The 18,922-nt window shown below is 35.1% G+C and overlaps 1 protein-coding gene across 1 annotated transcript in view; it reads right to left on the bottom strand.

The window, feature by feature from the left end:
* The window catches only part of LOC120631101 (protein gustavus), a 123,576-nt gene extending 121,936 nt beyond the window's left edge, over positions 1-1,640 (bottom strand). Inside the window, exon 1 of the mRNA XM_039900540.1 lies at positions 1,403-1,640. The gene's annotated coding sequence lies outside the window, so the exon portion shown is untranslated. The remainder of the gene's footprint in view (positions 1-1,402) is intronic.
* Positions 1,641-18,922: the final 17,282 nt, after the last annotated feature.

The raw sequence follows: 18,922 nt of genomic DNA, 5'->3' as shown, positions 1-18,922 counted from the left end.
ACGGACAGACTTGACGTTTCAAAAGTGCTTGTATTAGGCCTACTTGAAATAAATGAATTTTGAATTTTGAATTTGAATACCCTTAAGTTCTCATAGACACAGGAATTAGTATCAACCATCCAAACCATCACAAAGGCTAGTATTTTATAATTATTTTACAAAGGGAGAAAAAATAGTGTTAAGCTTAAAATATAAACACAGATTTAAATTTTACTAGGTGCTATTTAAACTATACAGTTTAATTAATGAATATTTATAAAATGAATTGAAGCTATCAGTTGTTTGGTACATAGGTAATTTTTTGTTTATAAATATTTTAATGGTAGTAGATATTTCTTTATAATAAAAATGAAGTATATTACTGAACTGAAAATATCTATTAAAATAGACATATAATTTGACTTCAAAAAACTTGGAGAGTAGATACTAATGCTGAATATGTTCAAAAACATGCTCTGAAACACTATGGATGCTTATGATACATGTAAGTTAGGCTGAACTCATATACATGAATTTATTTGAGACATAGGTTTATAAGTAAAAATATTTTGTGTGTACATATACAATAAAAATAATTTTCACTAAGTCACAATTCTGATGCAAACAATTCTCTTTAACCAAACTAAATTGGCAGGTCCAAAAGTAGTTTTGCTCTGTGTAATATTAATGTTTGTCATATTTCTGCAGCAAGAGTAAAAAAATATAAAAAAAAATAATATACAGACTTACCAGATCTTCACCATACCAGGGGCATTAGGGCTTGTGTTTAACAACATTTTTTTAAAATTAATGCTATAGAAGTAACCTTGATGCTTGATATATTCCATAGAAGCACTATAAATGATAACCAGTTGAAACTGGTAGCCATGAAAATAGATTGTAGTTTTTTTTTATTATTGGTCATAACACATAAAATCTGCATACAGTATTAAATAGTAATGTACGATTTGCATAATCGATGTTTTTAAATAAATGTATCCTATTATTATGTCCCAAATGGCATAATATTTACTGTGAGTTGAGGTATTGGTATTCTATATAAATAAGAAATAATAAACATTTGTTAGATTAGTTATAGGTTATCTTTTTAATACTACTGTAGTATTGAATTCAATAGTAGTTCTTTAATTGCGATATTAGAATTATAGTGTCCGTACATAGGAGTGTAAAGTGTAATTAATGAAACCGTGTGTATAATGTTTACCTTTCGATGTAAGAATATTGATCTTGTTACATACTTTCTTGGACTACAATAAAAACAGTTTTAAGCAGATGAAATGTGTACAGATTGGTGATTCAGGAAATAGCAAACAAATTTTGCGGCTGCACGCTTTGCTAGAATCGATTTCCAATTTTTCTTTCCAACCGTAGCGTCAGTAGAAACAATGAAAACTTTTTTTACCTTCGTTTTCGTGACTCCACGATGCCGCTTTAATTTCCCAACGCTGAGTACTCACAGCACTTATCATCACAATGCAATAAACAGTTTAATTACTATATCTACCATAAACGATAGTATTGTTAATATAATTTACAATTTTAAATGTTAACTTAAAATACACAAGCTTGATGTACATTAACTTTACAAGCGAGGGTTTGGGCATGACATAAAATAAACCAATAGAAAAAGAGAAGGAGTTCACGACGCGCCTGCGTCCAATTAGCGCAGTGTCGGTAAAACAGTTAAAATGTTGCCATTATAAAGTAAAAACAAAGTAAAAATATCAAATAAGACATTTCAAAAAGATTGAAAAATTCAATAAAACTATCACGAAAAAAATATTGATATGACGCAAAGAATATGTTTTTTATTTTTTATGTTATCTGTATATTTTTTCATCCATCAAGTAGGAAGTTAATATAGCAAGTTAGCCATCTATACGTCGCATAATTTACTACCTTGGGGCTCCTTGTTGTAGTTCCAGTGAATCTCACTAGGTGGCGATGTTGGATTAGATGTTTGTTGTTTTTCCTATCAATTGTAAGATGGCGTCGTATAAAATAATACGATTATTTTATTTTTACCGCTTGTTGGGTACATTACAAAATAATAGCGTGCCTTCCATTTAGCTTTAGTTAAAAAAGTATGTAAAAATTTCACGCCATGAAACGATAAAGTATGTAGTATAATAAATTTTTGAACATTTTACAATAAAATTACTGTTGATGCTAGTTTTTAACAGTTTTAAGACGGATTTAGATGTGTCTTAAACAGAAGTAGGTATACCGACTAGGTATCTATCCACAAGAATGAAAGAAGCGAAAGGGACTCTATGTTTTTCACGACTAAACCGCTTAATGGGTCGTTATGAAATTTTGTCAAGGAGGTAGGTACTTAGGTACATTATATCCAGGGGGTGGATAAAGGCTTTAATATTACATTCGAAAATTTCATCGCTGAGGGGGTTAGATCAGGGATGAAAATTGGTAAGACACTGCCATTTTTCATCTGAATATCGATGCAAACTGGTATTTAAGTAAAGTTAGCCAAGAAATTCAGAGTCGGTTATGTTTTCTTTAGTAGCTTTATACAGTCTCTTGACTTTGTTCATCCAGTCGACTTTAAAAAATGTTAAAGTTACATCATCTCAAGTAGGTACGTGTTTCTTAATTATTTAATAAAATCGTGGGATAAAATTAAGTACTAGATATAATATATAGGCATACAAAAATATTTGGGTATTTTTGCTTTTAAAATTTTTAATTAACTAACTGATATTTTCTATAAGTGCAGGTTAAAAAACTTTATATAAATTTACTACTAAGCTGTTGCCTGCGACTTCGTCCGCGATGTAATTCTTATTTGCCATGAAATTTAAAAGAAATCCCGCCACCGCCTACGCCTATCTTCAGCAGAATCTGAAAATCAGTACCATCATTACGTACGTAGACACGATGAGGCAGAAATTAATTACTCAAGTTTTTAATATTACATTTGATTTATAAAAGCGAAGTTTAAAGAAAGACTGTATAATACTCTCCATATAAAAAAAGGATATTAGTATTACAAACTACAATACGAGGTGTCGTAGTGTAGTGAGCACCTTGGGGTCACACTTTTATTAAATTGAGGGTTGTTACTATAATCGAAGTGCCGAAGAATCCGTTTATCCCGTATGCTGCTCTCGTTATTTGATCACCTTTAGTCTCTCCCTTTTCCCCATTCCACTGGGCTGGTTTCAGCATTTTAACAGCCGATTCGCACAGTGGGCAGCGACACGGCGTCCAAGGCCGTGGGTTCGATTCCCACAGCTAAAAAATGTTTGTGTGATGAACCTGAATGTTTTTCAGTATCTGGGTGTTTATCTGTACCTACGTTATAAGTATTTATGTATATTATTCATAAAAATATTCATCAGTTATCGTAGTACTCTTAACACAAGCTAAGTTTACTTTGGGGCTACATCCCCGTCTTTAGCCTATTTATTTATAATTACTAACCTAAATGCGTATAAAGGTGTCCCTAATATGACAGACATAGGATTTTCATATAGTCTTCCAACCCCTGTGTACTCTTGTTTACCCTTTTAGGGATAGATTTGACTAAAACAATGTCTAAACTAGTGTTGCCCAAATTCAGTCTTGGTCTTGCAGTCTTGGTCTTGTTCTTGCGTTTTTGCAAGACCAAGACCAAGAACAAGACCGCGTATTTTTAGCAAGACCAAGACCAAGACTGACCGTGCAAGACTTGAGCAAGAACAAGACATAGCCTGCAAGACTCTTGCGTCTTGCAGCTAGGACTTAGCGCTATTTCACGGAGTAGTTAGGTGTAACAGTTCGGTGTATAGGTAGGTAGGTACGCTTAGGAATTCTATGAGACGCAAAAAACTATATCAAAGAATATGAAAAACTGGACCTATGCGCATTACGACTAATACCATAAACATAGCGAATAAAAAAATATCTATTAAAATCAAACTGAGTGCATGCATAGTTATGTTTTAACCATCGGCACTTTGATAATGCGGCATCAAAGGTTTTGTACTTACTTCTCAAAGAAATTTGCCGCTTTTCGGAAGTACATGGTTATGATACACGCGCCGGCGGCTTCTTTTGAAATCTAAAACAATCGTTGCCGCCGCGCCGAAATCATAACATTTGACACTATTCATGCAAAATAATTTCGAATTTTAAGAGTACCTACAGGTGTTCCAAAGAATAAATAAGTTTCAGAGTGCTTAGAATGAAAATGAATACATTATACTGATCACGCAAGTAGTATTATGATTAGGATAAAATGGTGAGGATAGGTAGTAGATGTCATAATAATTCATTCTAGTAAGTAATTATAATATTGATTACTTATATGGTTTTAAACTAATTACTTAGGTACTATTATTGTACATTTAGTCATTATATTTCTTAAGTTTTTACAAGTTGTTTTAGCAAATGTAAGCTTATAAATCATAAATGTTTATTAAGAAACAGTTACTTCCATGGAAAACGACATAGGTCAGTTGATTTTTCGAATTTCTTATCAAATCTTCAGTTATTTATTAATCTGCTTGATCTTTACTATGGCTATGTTAATTCAAGCTCACAATGTTCCAATTCTAATACGTTTTTCTAAGATTTAAAGTAAACTTTAATAAATAGTAATAGACTAATAGGTAATTGCAAGACTTGCAAGACTCTTGCTGCAAGACCAAGACCAAGACCAAGACTGGGAGCGCAAGACCAAGACCAAGACCAAGACCAGGTGTATTGGCGCAAGACCAAGACCAAGACTGGCTAAGTCTCGTCTTGTTCTTGCATTTGGGCAACACTAGTCTAAACTGATGTCTATGCTTTTAAAGAAACCTTTCTAAATGTCAGGTTTGTAGACTTAATAATGTAAGAAGTCAGTAAAAACTTTCCTCCCCCATTTTACTACCCTTAAAATCCAAAAAACACGTTGATGTAAGTATTTTTTTATAATTACTACCCTAACCTAAATGCTAATTTCGGTGTCCCTTTTACCTCGAAAACAAAGAACTATCTTTCAAACTTCCAACTCCTGTTTTACCTACCCCGATACTGATAAAATATATTCTGAATTGATGTAAGTATATGCTTTAAAAGAAACCTATGTTCTAAATTATAGATTTTTAGACACACCAAAATAAATTATAAATAATATATAATATAATAAATTTGATATTTTGATAGTTTTTGTATTGGAAATCTGTCAAGATGTGAAATTTATCCAACAGTTTGTTTTTTATTGTACTACCAGTTACTTCCTTGACTGCAATCACACCAGGTGGTAAGCAATGATGCAGTCTAAGATGGTAGCGGGCTAACAAGTTAGGCATATTGCAGTTAAAATAAACCCATACTCGTAATTCCCGTACGGGAACGCTTCGCGGCATATTTTTAATACATATTTGTCGGAAGTTAAACTTTATTTGGCGATTGTTACAGGCCTTAGGCAAACTCTATTTGTTCTTACATGCCTTATGCTGTAAATTATCTTTACACTTAAAAGTAACGAAACGATATTTTACATTATAAGAAAAGTCAGAAAAAATCTAATTCACAACTTCTTCATTTATGTAGGCCTATCACAGGCACTTATGAAGCGTTATAATATGTTTACATAATTGTAAGGAGATGGTGATAACTTCATTCGCCAACTTAAACCTAAAGCTACGACGGTTCCAAACGCGCTCTGGTCTAAGAAGAGCCCACAACAAGCTTAGCCGAATAATTTATTTTTTGTTTATCTCACAGTAAATTTATATTACGCTATGAAGTTAGAGCAATTCACATCCAAGCTTTTTTATCGTTTAAGTAATCCTCAACGTTATAATAGGATTTTTAAACTTTAAACTTATTGAGAATCAGCTATGGGTGTAAACGATAAATTAACGCCTTTTGTATATACGGTAACGTTTTCAAATTGCCCTCATTTCTGTTACATCAAAGGAAAGGCAAGACTCTCAAGTGGCCTTATTAGGTCTAGCCTCATTCCTTTGTCAGCAGCGGGATCTGACGTGCCTTTTATACAATAATTGAATCGATATTTAAGAACGTCTAAAGTGTCAACTATTATTTTTCTGCAACTTATTTGTTCAAGGTTTATTGATAATTTAAAAAAATATCAGAAAATGCGATTATTGCGTTATTATTAATGCGAAATATTCTATACATTCACGTTAAGCAAAAGCACCACCCACCATTGCACCCATTTTTGCGAAAATTACGCGGACGGAGGAGTATGAAATTTCCCACACTAATAAACAGTTTAGAATATTAGAATAGAATAGAAAAACTTTATTGCAACACAACACAATAGGAAAAACACAAGGAAAACAGTAATAGTACTTAGTGCTAGGGTTATATTAATATATTTTTTTTATTATGCAAAATATATCAGTAAAAAAACATTACAGACACTACCACGTATTTAACACGCATATATATATATATATATATATATATATATATATGCACTGCTATATTATGTATTTTCGTGGCTTTGACACTTACATTAAAACTATTAAGTTATATCTACCTAGTTTTTGCATATTGAACCGTAATTTAAACCAAATCAACACAAATTTATACTCAACCTACTTCGGGTCTACATACACTTCCTCACCACTTTTTTTGTTTATTTTTAGTCCGTTCAAATCTATAGATCGGACGAACTATTTTGATGAGACATTTATTGGTAGGTCAGTGAGTAGATGATAGGCTACCTACTTACAGAACTTTTTTATTTCGGAAGTAAAAGGGTCAAATATAGGGGTGGAAAAATGTATGAAATTCCTACATTTTGATTTGTCCCTATTGTTTTGTACTTTCATTTAATAAATAAGAAAACGATAAGAAACGGGAGAAGGAAATAGTCTAACCAAATCAGATGCTTAAAGTACAAAAATACAAAGTTGACCGAAAATTAAATTACAAATATGAAACTCATTGCTAATATAATTTCAGTACCTAATTTGATAATAAATACTTAATAATGACTGGAATAAAATCGCTCTACAAAAATAAATAATCCTAATCTTCGACCTAAAAAATAAGCAATGTTATTTTCATTTATTCACCTCTAAAATTGCCTTTATTTCGATTAAGTACCTTTGTCAAAGGAAGCCATGGGGGCGAGAATTTCGAGTGGCCTTATTAGGTCCAGCCTCTTTCTTGCCTTTGTTCGAAAAGCGGGCCAAGACGTGTCTTTCAGATAAGAATTGGGTCGGAGTTTCGTGAAAACATCAAAGTTACGTTGGGAGAAAATAGGAAATTTTAACATCAAGGTAAAAATCCATATCAAGTTGTTATGGTTCTGAGACTGCACTCCGCTTATTTAGCAATTTTATAAGTTATTTTGTAACCTATCTATCAGGTATCATTTTTATTAAAACAAATCGAAAGAGACTACCATCTCTGTCAAATTATGTATGCGTTTTGTATGACGCCATCGGTTCGCAATTTTAAGAAAGTAGTAGGTATAAATAAATAAATATACTACGATAACACAAACATCGCCATCTAGCCAAAGTAAGCGTAGCTTGGGTTATGGGTACTAAGATAGCTGACGAATATTTTTTATTGATATATAATATACATAAAGACTTATAATATACAGATAAACACCCAAACACTGAAAAACATTCAAGTTCATCACACAAACATTTTCCAGTTGTGGGAATCCAACCCATGACCTTGAACTCAGAAAGCAGTGTCGCTGCCCACTGCGCCACTCGGCCGTCCGGCTCGTCTGTCGGTCGGCCGTATAAGTATCTACCTAAGGTACTGAAGAAGGGTCTGTACAGTTTACCTGGTTATTTTAATAAACTTTGTTTTATTTCGGGGTAAGCTGTCATAAGTTAAACCTACGACATCAGGAAGATTTTAATACGTTCGAGTTTCATATAAATATACGTGGGTACTTGGCAAAGTTTCTAGTTGGGAGGACGCCGCGCTGCTTGATTTTAAATAAAGAAAGAAATGCAAGAATTACTTTTATATTATTTTTGGGGTTAAGGTCATCATGTCGTTATGTTTATGATAAGTGGAAAATAAAAGAAACAAGATACATATAATTGTTAGTTTTATTGGATAAAAAAATCATAAAAATTATACTGAAACTTCTTTAAATTCGCCACTATGAAGTTTGTTCGTCCGTTTAAAACGTCATATTTACGTTACAATGTGATGTAGACCTAAATAGCTAAAAGTACAGCCCAGTTCATCATCCTTCCATAGTCTTAATTTTTTTCTTACTTGTCGTATTATGTAAAAATCTCTGAATTATTTTTAAGTGTAGAAAAAGTATGTTTTAAAAATAATAAAGAACATAGACTCTAAAAGAATATCTCTTTTCATTTTAATTGTTGAAGTTAAAACGTCTTTTCGCGCGTTTGGGAACTCTGAATTACATTGGTATTTGGTAGTATAGCACGAACTGAAGACACCGTTAGTCGGTTTCTTTCATTCTAGGTACTCAGTGTACCTACTCACACGTAGAAAAGAAAATTCTTTCTACGTTTGCATATGGTAATATTACAACTGACTTGAAATGTCTAGTACATTGGAGAGACAACTGTCAAATTGTAAAAAAATGTCACGATTTTTTAATGGAAATCTGGCCTTATCTCTGGACTTTTGATTTTAACATCTGGCATTTCTTTTTTAAAATAAACAATCATTTAGCTAGACACTTTATATCAAGTTTATTTAGTGCTTAAAGTTAAAATCACACACTTCGGTACCTACATTGTATAGCTTCATACGACAGTACAAAGAAAATTAATTAGATCAGACGTCGTTTCTGTACTTCGGATGACCTGAATACGGGAGGCTGCATCGGCGGGGGTGCGGCGAATCGATGTGTTGCCATGGCGACCGCGACGTCTGCCGAGGAGCCTGCGCTCTACTGTCCCTTTCTGTCTCGCCTCGATATCATATCACACGACCCTTGCAAGAAAAGCGACTGAAAATCTTACAGTAACACCGTGAAAATCACCTCTAAACTCTACACGATAAAGTTGATAGTTGAACGTCGGTAGCAATGATAACCGTCTTTACGGACGCAGATCTGAAATCTTACGATATAATATAAGGAAGAAACTGTTTCTACAGTCGATAAAGACAAAAGGGCATCACCTGTTATTGGAAAAGCAATCGTGTTGTGTTTCAAATAGGGTTAGAAATTGTATGAATTGAGTGTGTATGTGTTAATCTCACCTGTGCATGTGGTATGGTATGGTCGGTGGGTGGCTTACAAGATATTTGGGGTTTGTTCCGAGTCTGTTAACATCTGGCCCCTTAAATAGGAAGGGTAAAGTCTGCGCTTCAGGAGGTTGTAATTAATTATTTATTTTTGTTTCGGTTTGTTTGCGGTATAATTAGAAAGGGTATTCACAATGCAGAGTATTTCTGAGATTGAATTTGTTATACAGTGATGGATGTCGCAAAGTCAGTAGGATGTGTATAATTTTGTGACGTATGAGTATACGTGTTTAGAACATGACTTTAGGACTTTAGGTTAATTTAGGTATGTATAAAATGGGTTTAATGGATAAAAAATGGGTAATGGTGAACTCCTAGATTTCCAGAGCCTATTAAAAATGTATCTTTGTTGGGATCTTAGGAAAGCTACATTTAGAGCTAACAACCTCCACGCTGCTCCATTTCGGGATTGTGGGCTTTATACATCATATTCTTTGGTTGGATTATAATAACCGGTTTAATGTGCTTTTTGAGGAAATCGCCACTGTCTTAAATCCGAGCAATTATTTATTCAGTGTTTCTATACGGAGATAATATCTAATAAATTGTTGTCGGGACTATTTGGATTCGAACAGCTCGAGAAAAGTAGTCGATAATGATAGCCAGTAGCCTCCAGAACAGTAATGCAGTTTTTTCACGTAGGTTTTCACCCATTATCTACCTAGTTCTCGTTAATTATTTTTGAGAATATCTAAAGAAAAAAAAATTTTTACGGTTTAAAGCGCACACGAGAATTACTTTTTTAATACTAATAGGCGTGATGGCAAAGTCTAGGTATACGAAGACTTAGTTATGACTGCGTCTAAAAATGTTTATCGTATAGAATTGTATGTTATCCTGATCGTAGACTCTTATAGCGTATCTACTTACTGAAATTTCAAGGATATGAGCACAAGAAACAAATATCTTCTAACCGAAATCTTTTGTGGGGGCTTTCTATATTTTGCTTTCATAACATGATAACGGTAGGTAATAGTTTTCGGTTTGTTTGCGGTATAATTAGAAAGAGTATTCACAATGCAGAGTATTTCTGAGATTGAATTTGTTATGCAGTGATTGATGGATGCCGTAAAGTCAGTATGTGTACGTATGTGTACGTATGTGTATATGTATTAAGTACGTATGTGTACATATTTGTATATGTACGTTTGTGTGTATCGTTTAGGACATGACTTTTGGTTATTTTATCCTATATCAAAAATGGGTTTAGACTTTATAGTGACTCCAAGATATTCAGTGCCTATTAAAATGATTACATTTTGCATAAGTTTAAACAATGTGTGAGAACACATTAAAAAGTTATCAAGGTTATTCCCCAAATGATGAATTTCTTAAAGACAAGGTTCTTTACGGGAGCTATGGTGATGCGCTCAACCGTAGCAATAGGAAGATCTTCCTCCGAGCGGGAGTCGTGTTCGGGAACTGAAGTCCAACTTCATCTTTGGAAGTTATAAGTATATCGTAAATTTGTGAACTCTTCGTTAGCGCGATGCAGGATATTTATGGCACCATCTACTATCTAGTTAGGTAATATGGAAATCTTATGGAGTTCCTTTGAAGCAGACCGTTTCACTTTCCTCTGACATCGACACAGAAAAATTACTGTCAAATTGTAATACTATGTTGGTAAAGAGGAACTGATCAGTTTCTTACGGGAATTCTCGATAGAATCTGCCTTCCGAAGCCGTGGTTAATTAAGTTCATACAAACGAACAGCACTGACGTTTCAAAAGAGCGAGCAAGATTTTTTTATTTCGAAGATCATTAAACAAAAAAAATATTTTACAACTATGTGTAATGATATATTTAGAGTCGTTGAGAGGTAAATTTGTATTACTAGGCATCAATTATTGTCTTCTATAATCATGAAGCGGTGAAAGCCCCATGCGTAGGACTTGGACTTCACTTTAGAGGGGCCCAGCACGCACTTCTACCTTTTCTAAGTAGGTAATGTGCGTTTTAAGCAATTAAAATATTACTCGCTTCAACGGTGAAGGAAAACATCGTCAGGAAACCTGCACGCCTGAGAGTTCTCAATCATGTTCTCAAAGGTGTGTGGAGTCCACCAATCCGCACTGGGCCAGCGTGTGGACTATGGCCCTATACTCCTCATTGTGGGAGGAGACCCGGGCCCTGTAGTGAACCGGTTGATAGTTTGATGATGCTCATCATTATCTTGATATATGCCCCACCCGTTGCAATTTCGCGACAACAACATTAACAGCGAGCATGTAACTCAACATCGGCTTCCCGCAACGGTAGATACCTACTCAAGGAGATCTATAAACAGTGCTCAATTGCAGCGGAAGTTCCCTGTTGCATGAGTAAGATGAAGGTTAAGTGGAATGCTCATGCCCCCCCCCCCCACACTGTAATCGTCGAAATTTTAGACGAGTGCAGAAAATACATTCATAATTTGCTGTGTGGTGACGGCAAATAGGAATACAGGTGTCACCAACCCTCCTCTTGCCGCGGCTTTCGTACGAGGCGACTAAGGGAATACACCCACAACAGCGTCCTCTGAGCTATTACTACCATCTATTGCGGTCACCAACCCGTCTGCCCAGCGTGGGTGATTATGGGCAAATCCAGAACCCTCCCGATGGAAGAGACCTTAGTCCAGCTGTTGACTGTTTTAGGATGTTATACATAAGATGAGGTATATATCATCATCATCATCATTATCAAACCATTACCAATATGCATGTTGTTAGTGCTCTTAAATAAATAAATAAATTACCAGCCTACTACAGGGCTCTGAGAATGAGATTAAGGTCGTTGTCCACCACGCTGGCCCAGTGCGTTTTCCATTATGGAAAACTCAGGCATGCAGGTTTCCTCACGATGGTTTCCTTCACCGTTGAAGCTAGTTATATTTTAATTGCTTAAGGTAAGTATATCATAGCGCTATTGATTTAAATATGCCATCGCAATATTTCGTAACGGTATACATCGTTTTTGGTAGGTTTCTTAGCCAAGACGACAATTTAAAAAAAAAAAGAAATATAAATCCACTCGTGTAGTTCCCCATTTATTCAAGTAAACTGTTCTCCGAAGTAAAGCCGCTGGCAAGGAAGCGCCCCCCTTCGGGGAGGGAGTCGTAAATATGATTATCAGCGGGGGAGGCGACACGACTAATCATATTCTCCGCAATTTACATAAATATTAGCGTGTTACGTGACACGGACGGTCGTTAGGAGCCTTGGCCATTTTTTAATGACCTGATGTAGATATGAATACGGGGGTAGGAAAGAAGTTGCTTTGTCTTTTGTATGACTGATTATGTCCATTTTCAAACTTCGAGGGATAGTCGTTGGATTAGTGGTTAGCGTATTTGACTACTGATTATAAGTGGCTGTGTTCAAATCCCGGGTGGAATCAAATTCAAGGTCAAGAGAATCTCAGTACAAGGCTTTGTTCAATCCTTTGTTCAATGTCTGCGGTCCTGGTTATTGCCCTCATATTATTATTAACAAGAATAAGGAAAACAAAGACTGTTAGAAAATAAAAGCAATTCGAAGGATCTATAGGACATAGGACAAAAACGTCTGAAAAAGAGAACGATGACAAAGAAGAAGATAACTGTAGAGGAATAAAAAAATGGAGAAATATCGATCCGTTGCGTCGAAGGTTGGCTGCACTATAACTTTAAATACTCAGGGTGTGTTAATATTGTACGGAGTTTGCACATGTGCTTCGACTGCGCCAAATAGGAAAAGAAGGAGTTGAACTTACCTACGTACGTTAATAAATGGGAAATGAAAAAATAAACGTACGGGCTATCTATCCCCAACTCCTATGGCGATCACACCCGGACAATCTGGAAGAGATGGCCAGTCGTAAGTTTTTTGTTTCATGCCAGATTGTTTATCTTTGTTTATTTGGCGACTGATTATTGTTAATATTTGACAAGAGATATAATTCAAGTTTCGTTTGTGATTAAAATAATAGTTTCATTTATTATGATTCGTTGAATATCAGTTTTCACATTTAATAGGGCCATCTCCCCCGGAATACCCTAATGAATAATCATTATTGATGAAATCCCTCCAAGTATCTATAATTCTAAGTAGGTAACAGCTCTAAGTGAGTGTGGAGCACGACAAGCTCCCGGAACATGTGCCCCCAAGTAACATGTGCAATGGCACAGTCGCTAAAGCCCACTAGTACCTACGGACTCGTAGTAGGTCTATACTATTCAACCCTTTTTTCCATTAGCTGTGCGATGTTAATGTAAACAGAAATATTTGGTACCTACTTATTTATTTGAAAGGACGATTACCAACATCATCAAAATCCGTGGACGGTGCGACGTGACTTCTGTTTTGTTCCGATAAAGACACACTAAGCTGGCATGTGCGGATTGGTAGACTTCACACGCCCTTGAAAAAATTTTAGAGAACTCTAAGGCATGAATGTTTTCTCACGGTGTATTCCTTCACCGCTGAAGCAAGTGGTATTTAATTACTGAAAACGCACATATCTCCGAAAAGTTAGTACGTGTCGGGGGTTGAACTCGGGCCCTTCGAAAGGCTGAAATGTTGAAGTCGCAGTTATACTAACTATTTTTGTTTCCAAGAGATAAAAAAGTTTGTTGGCCTTTGCAGTTAGCAAGCAAACAATTTATGGGAGGACAAACAACCTGTGTTTCCAATAAAAAACTTACAACTAAGCGTCTGAATTCAGATTTTTTTTATTTTATTTATTTATATACTAGCGGATCCGCGCGACTTCGTCCGCAAATGGTCTATGAAGAGTTATGTCCTTCATCTCCGACAATGTTTATCTTCAATCTTCATTAAAATTGGACAAAACATGCTTAATAGTATAAACTTTGAAATAAAAAAAGAATTATTAAAATCGATTCTTATTTAACGGAGGTAAAATTGATAAAAAAAGATATCCCATTTCCCGGAGGAAACTAACTGTTTATCAGGATAAAAAGTATCCTATATGTTGACCCGGAATATCAGCTACAACTATACCAAATTTTATTTAAATCCGTTCAGTAGTTTTCACGTGACGCCCGGACAGACAGACAGACAGATAGACAAAAATTAAATGAAAATCTGTTATGGACTCAGTATCGATTAGGTATAAAGCATCCCCCATTCAAAATTTTCAAAATATATTAAATGTACAGAAATCTTCCAGTCACAGATTTATTATAAGTATCTATAGATATAGATTTGTGAACAATAACATAACTTAACCACTAACGAATGAAACGATGATCAATGTAAAAGTATGAAACTAAAGTCACTAAATACTATTAGCTTATTACTCAACACGTGGATTGGAACGGCCCTCCTTTCTCATAGACATAGATAGTGTTTCAGCATAGACCCACCACAATGATTAGACTATTGGAGATGTTTGAGTTGGTGGGTTATTACGTTACCTATAATCACATGCTGGGGATAACTACCAGAACGGAGAGCTAAACGTGCTCTTCGAGGCACAGGCTTGTACACCGCCAATTTCTTAGCTCCGGTAACAAAAGTACCTATTTAAATTTTTTACTTGAACCGAACCGGGAATCGAACCAAGGACCTTGTTATCAGTAGTTGAACATGCTTACCGCTAGACCTAAAAGGCTATCTTGAGTGGGTATTCGAAGCATTTTAGGGAGATTTTATAAGGATAAGGCAAATACAGAAAATCTTGAACGGTCGAATCTTTCAAGGTGCGCGTGATAGATCTCCAAGTAAAACTAACTTGACGTTTCAATGAAACTTTTAGATCTATCGTATGAACAATCGACGTTAAATCAAATGTTTTATCAAACGGTCGGACCGTTTTATTTGAAACTAGTTGGTAGCTCAAAGTCACTTTGGTTTTAGATTTTGGATGGAGCTTTCTTCGATATATCTCTACGTGAATCCTATTCCTAACTAATAAATGAATGAATGAATTAATACATTTTTATTGTACACTAAATAAACGAATAGAAACTTTTTAAATAAAAATTTAACAAAAAGTTTACAATTTGGCCTTATGCTACATAGTGATCTCGTCTAGGCAACCAATGGCGTAAAACACAGCTCAAGAGGAGAGGTACTTGGTGCATATAAATATACATATATATATATTTGCATACAGATGTTCATAAATACTATATATATGTATATATATATGTATATATATTAATATATATATATATATATATATATATATATATACATATATATTTATATATAAAACTTACAATATTATAAATAGGTAGATACTGATAATTAATATATATACCTATACAACGAATATCAATACTACATAAATTTATACAATATTGTCAATCCCCAAACAAAACAGAAGGGAATAGGCATGGCTTATAGGGTTCCGAAAATTCACACAAAAAATTATGTTTAAAAAGGTTTTTTAGAATGCTAATTGACTCTGAGTCTCGGAATAATATTATCAATGCGAATCTGAGCTTCTTTGTTATGTTTTTGCGCCTAAACTACTCAATTCACAAAATTTTGCATATATTTTTTGGAAACAGTTAGTTTTTTTGATAAAACGTTAGTACCTACAACCGCTAGTGGGAAATATTTTATAAAGCAGAAACAGATCGACCACATAGCTCAACGAGTTGAAAAGCTGACATTTGAAGATGCAACGGTTGGTATTTGGAACGAACACAATTTTACAACTTCATCCTAATTTATTGTCTTTGTAAATCAATGTGACTCCGCAAAATATTTTTTAATCCTTATTCCACTATAAGTTAGACCTTGACTGCAGTCTCCCCTGGTAGTAAGTGGTGATGCAGTCTAAGATTGTAACGGGCTAACCTGTTAAGGGTATGGCAGTTACATAAAACCCATACTTGTAGTAGGTTTCTACGCGACACCGTACAGGAACGCTAAATCGCTTAGCGGCACGCCTTTGTCGGCATGGTGGTACAACGACGGTCGAAGGTCATGTGGGAGGTATTACGTTGGGGTATGGTAGACTTAAAAGCTAGTTAAAGCTTTTAAAAGTAAGTTTTCCAATTATTTGAAACGTTTTATTAGAAGAAGAAAACAAAGGTAGGTACATAAATAAATAATTCGATTGTAGTGTAATCCAAAGCAGTTGAGTTATGCAATAAATGCATTTTATTTGTTCCTTATCTAGTAACAACATAGCGTAATGTATATAGGGTATCGTTATCTTTGTTTTAGGTAGTTAACGCAACTGAAGTAGGCATAGAGAGAGAAAGAGTTGGTGAGTACAAGACAACGGTTCGTGCCTCGAAGCCCATTGGCCAAGTAATAATTTCAATAAAACGTGTCACGCAAGGTGAAAGAAATGCTTGGCTTCAGGAGGTAGCGTAATGAGCCGCGGACATGGAGGCGGCCTGAAGTCTCACTGACAGTTGTAAAGCAGCCGCGGTCGAGACACCGCGGTCACTATCGCGTTTCCCGCGTGAAAACCGCTTTCCCCGCTGTAGCCGTGTAGCACGTGAACGCAGTGTCCCGTCGACCGCTCGCGTGACACGCCGCGCACACCCATACAACCCGCTCATCCTGCAGGAGCTGGGCCTAGCGATCCCGACGCCTGCCGGACCCACACTGCGCCCGCTCCGTCGAAACTCGCGCGCGCACCCGGGACGTTCCAAATTTGAAAATTCAAACTTTCAAACATATCCGGGTCATTGATTTCTAATTACGGCCAGTATCTTATTTACCGAGGAAGGTGGAGGCGATGCGGTCGAAAGCAGTCGCTAGGCGACTTCATTCGCAAGGTAAGCTTTCTTATCTACCCAAGAAGCAGATTAAAACTGTACGTCCAGGATAACTTTGATTGTTAATGTAAAGTTACTTGCTGACATAGTCATTAAAGAATTGGGTACCTACTATTTTTTTTCCTTTTATAAAAATGGCTTTCCAGATTCCATTTTTAAATCACCACACACTTTTAAATCAAGAGAGAATCGGCATCTTTCAGGTAAGGGGTCTAACTTAGGCTGTATCGTCACCTATCATCAGGTGGCAACATAATCAAGCATTGGTTTATTTATTAAAGTTCTAGATAAATATACTTTCCGCCGGCGACTTCGTCCGAGTGTAAGTAGTCAAGTATCTTAAGTTTTCATGCAATATTTTGTACTGCAGAATGTCGTTCAACGTTACTCATTCAATTAGTACCTAACGCCTAAGTTGCATGTTTAGATGTGTTGTTAATGTATAAACATATACAGTACTTTCTTTCCTTCATCGTAAAGCAACGTGATGTTAGAAAACTCTACCTACGCAACATCTCATACTTTGCACACTTCAGGGCCCTATTTTGTACCTAAGTACCTATGCCGTAGTTGAACTCGTAACGTGCTCAATGTACTTTATGATTTGACAACTATTTGTATTAAACAAGATGTGTGACGTCAAACGTCAAAATTTTAGTGTCAACAAATTGAATAATTCGCTGTTACAGACCAAATGATTGGAGATTTTTACGATAATTATTTTAGGATGTATATGTTTGTAGTTATTAAAAACTTTAAATTAAAATTAAAATTTAAAAATTCTTTTTTGATGTAGGCCTATCACAGGCTCTTATGAAGCGTTCATACATATATGTTTAGATCATTCTAAGGGTATGGTGATAACTTCGTTCCCTAACTTTAAAATAAAGCTACGAGGGTTCCGAACGCGCCCTGGTCGAAAAAGAGCCCACACCAAACTTAGCCGGATATTTTTTGTTATCACCATCGCACAGTAAATTAATATTAAGCTGAAGCTGAATATTTTCACCCCAAACCTTTTTTATCGTTTAAGTAATCCTTAAGGTTATAATAGGATTTCTCAGGAAGCTTACGTTTTATACTAACATTGAACTTACTGAGAGATATCTCAAAGATTTCATTCGGTAATTTGTTATAAAGTAATATACAATTGCCCTTGAATGAAATAGCAATTTAATGTAGCCTGCACGAGTTTATTTTTGCTTCTAATATTTATATTGTTACAGTCCATTTTCTTTTTAAATTTTGTTCTATTTTTATGGACATAAATTAAATTTTCAAACATGGCTTTGCACCAACATTATTTTGACTTCTTAAAATATATCCTTTAATGACTCTTTAATTTATTTATTAGTAGTTCTACTCCTCACCTCTTCTCGTCCATTCACTGTTTAACTATGATGACATTGTATGTATGTTAAGATTTTAATGTCATAGTGTTCATTTTAGGGAACTCTACCGACATCCTTAGTAAAGATTTCAAGCAGGCAACTGAAAAATAATGGAAAAATAAAAAAATTAAAGAACCCCTCATAGACCCCTAAAGGCTCTCATACAGTGCATTATTCTACTAGTCAAGCCTTTGCATTTGACACACAATTATTTCATTTGCCATTTTGTGGATGCGAAGAGATCGCTGTTTAGCGATAAGACCGCCTTTTTGTACATACCTATATTTAAGTGTAATGTTGTTATCTCATAATTATAGGTTTATGTGTTGTATAATAAAGTATTTATATACACTGATAGATACAACCCAAATTAGTTAGCCAAATTTATTGTATATACAAGCGAGGAAGCCCTAGGAAAAATCTTAGACCGATTTTCATCAAACATAGCACAAACACTCCGGACCAAGTGTAAAAGAAGTGCTACCCTTTTCCCGTTGTCTTTGTGGAAGCACTTTTTTTAAACCTGTCAGTTTAATATAGCTCAGAGATTTGTGTACCTACAACAGTGAGGGCACTGTAA

Source organism: Pararge aegeria, chromosome 17 (genome assembly GCF_905163445.1).
Source record: "Pararge aegeria chromosome 17, ilParAegt1.1, whole genome shotgun sequence".
NCBI classification, from domain to species: Eukaryota; Metazoa; Arthropoda; class Insecta; order Lepidoptera; family Nymphalidae; genus Pararge; species Pararge aegeria.
This window is presented reverse-complemented; position numbering and strand designations above follow the sequence as displayed.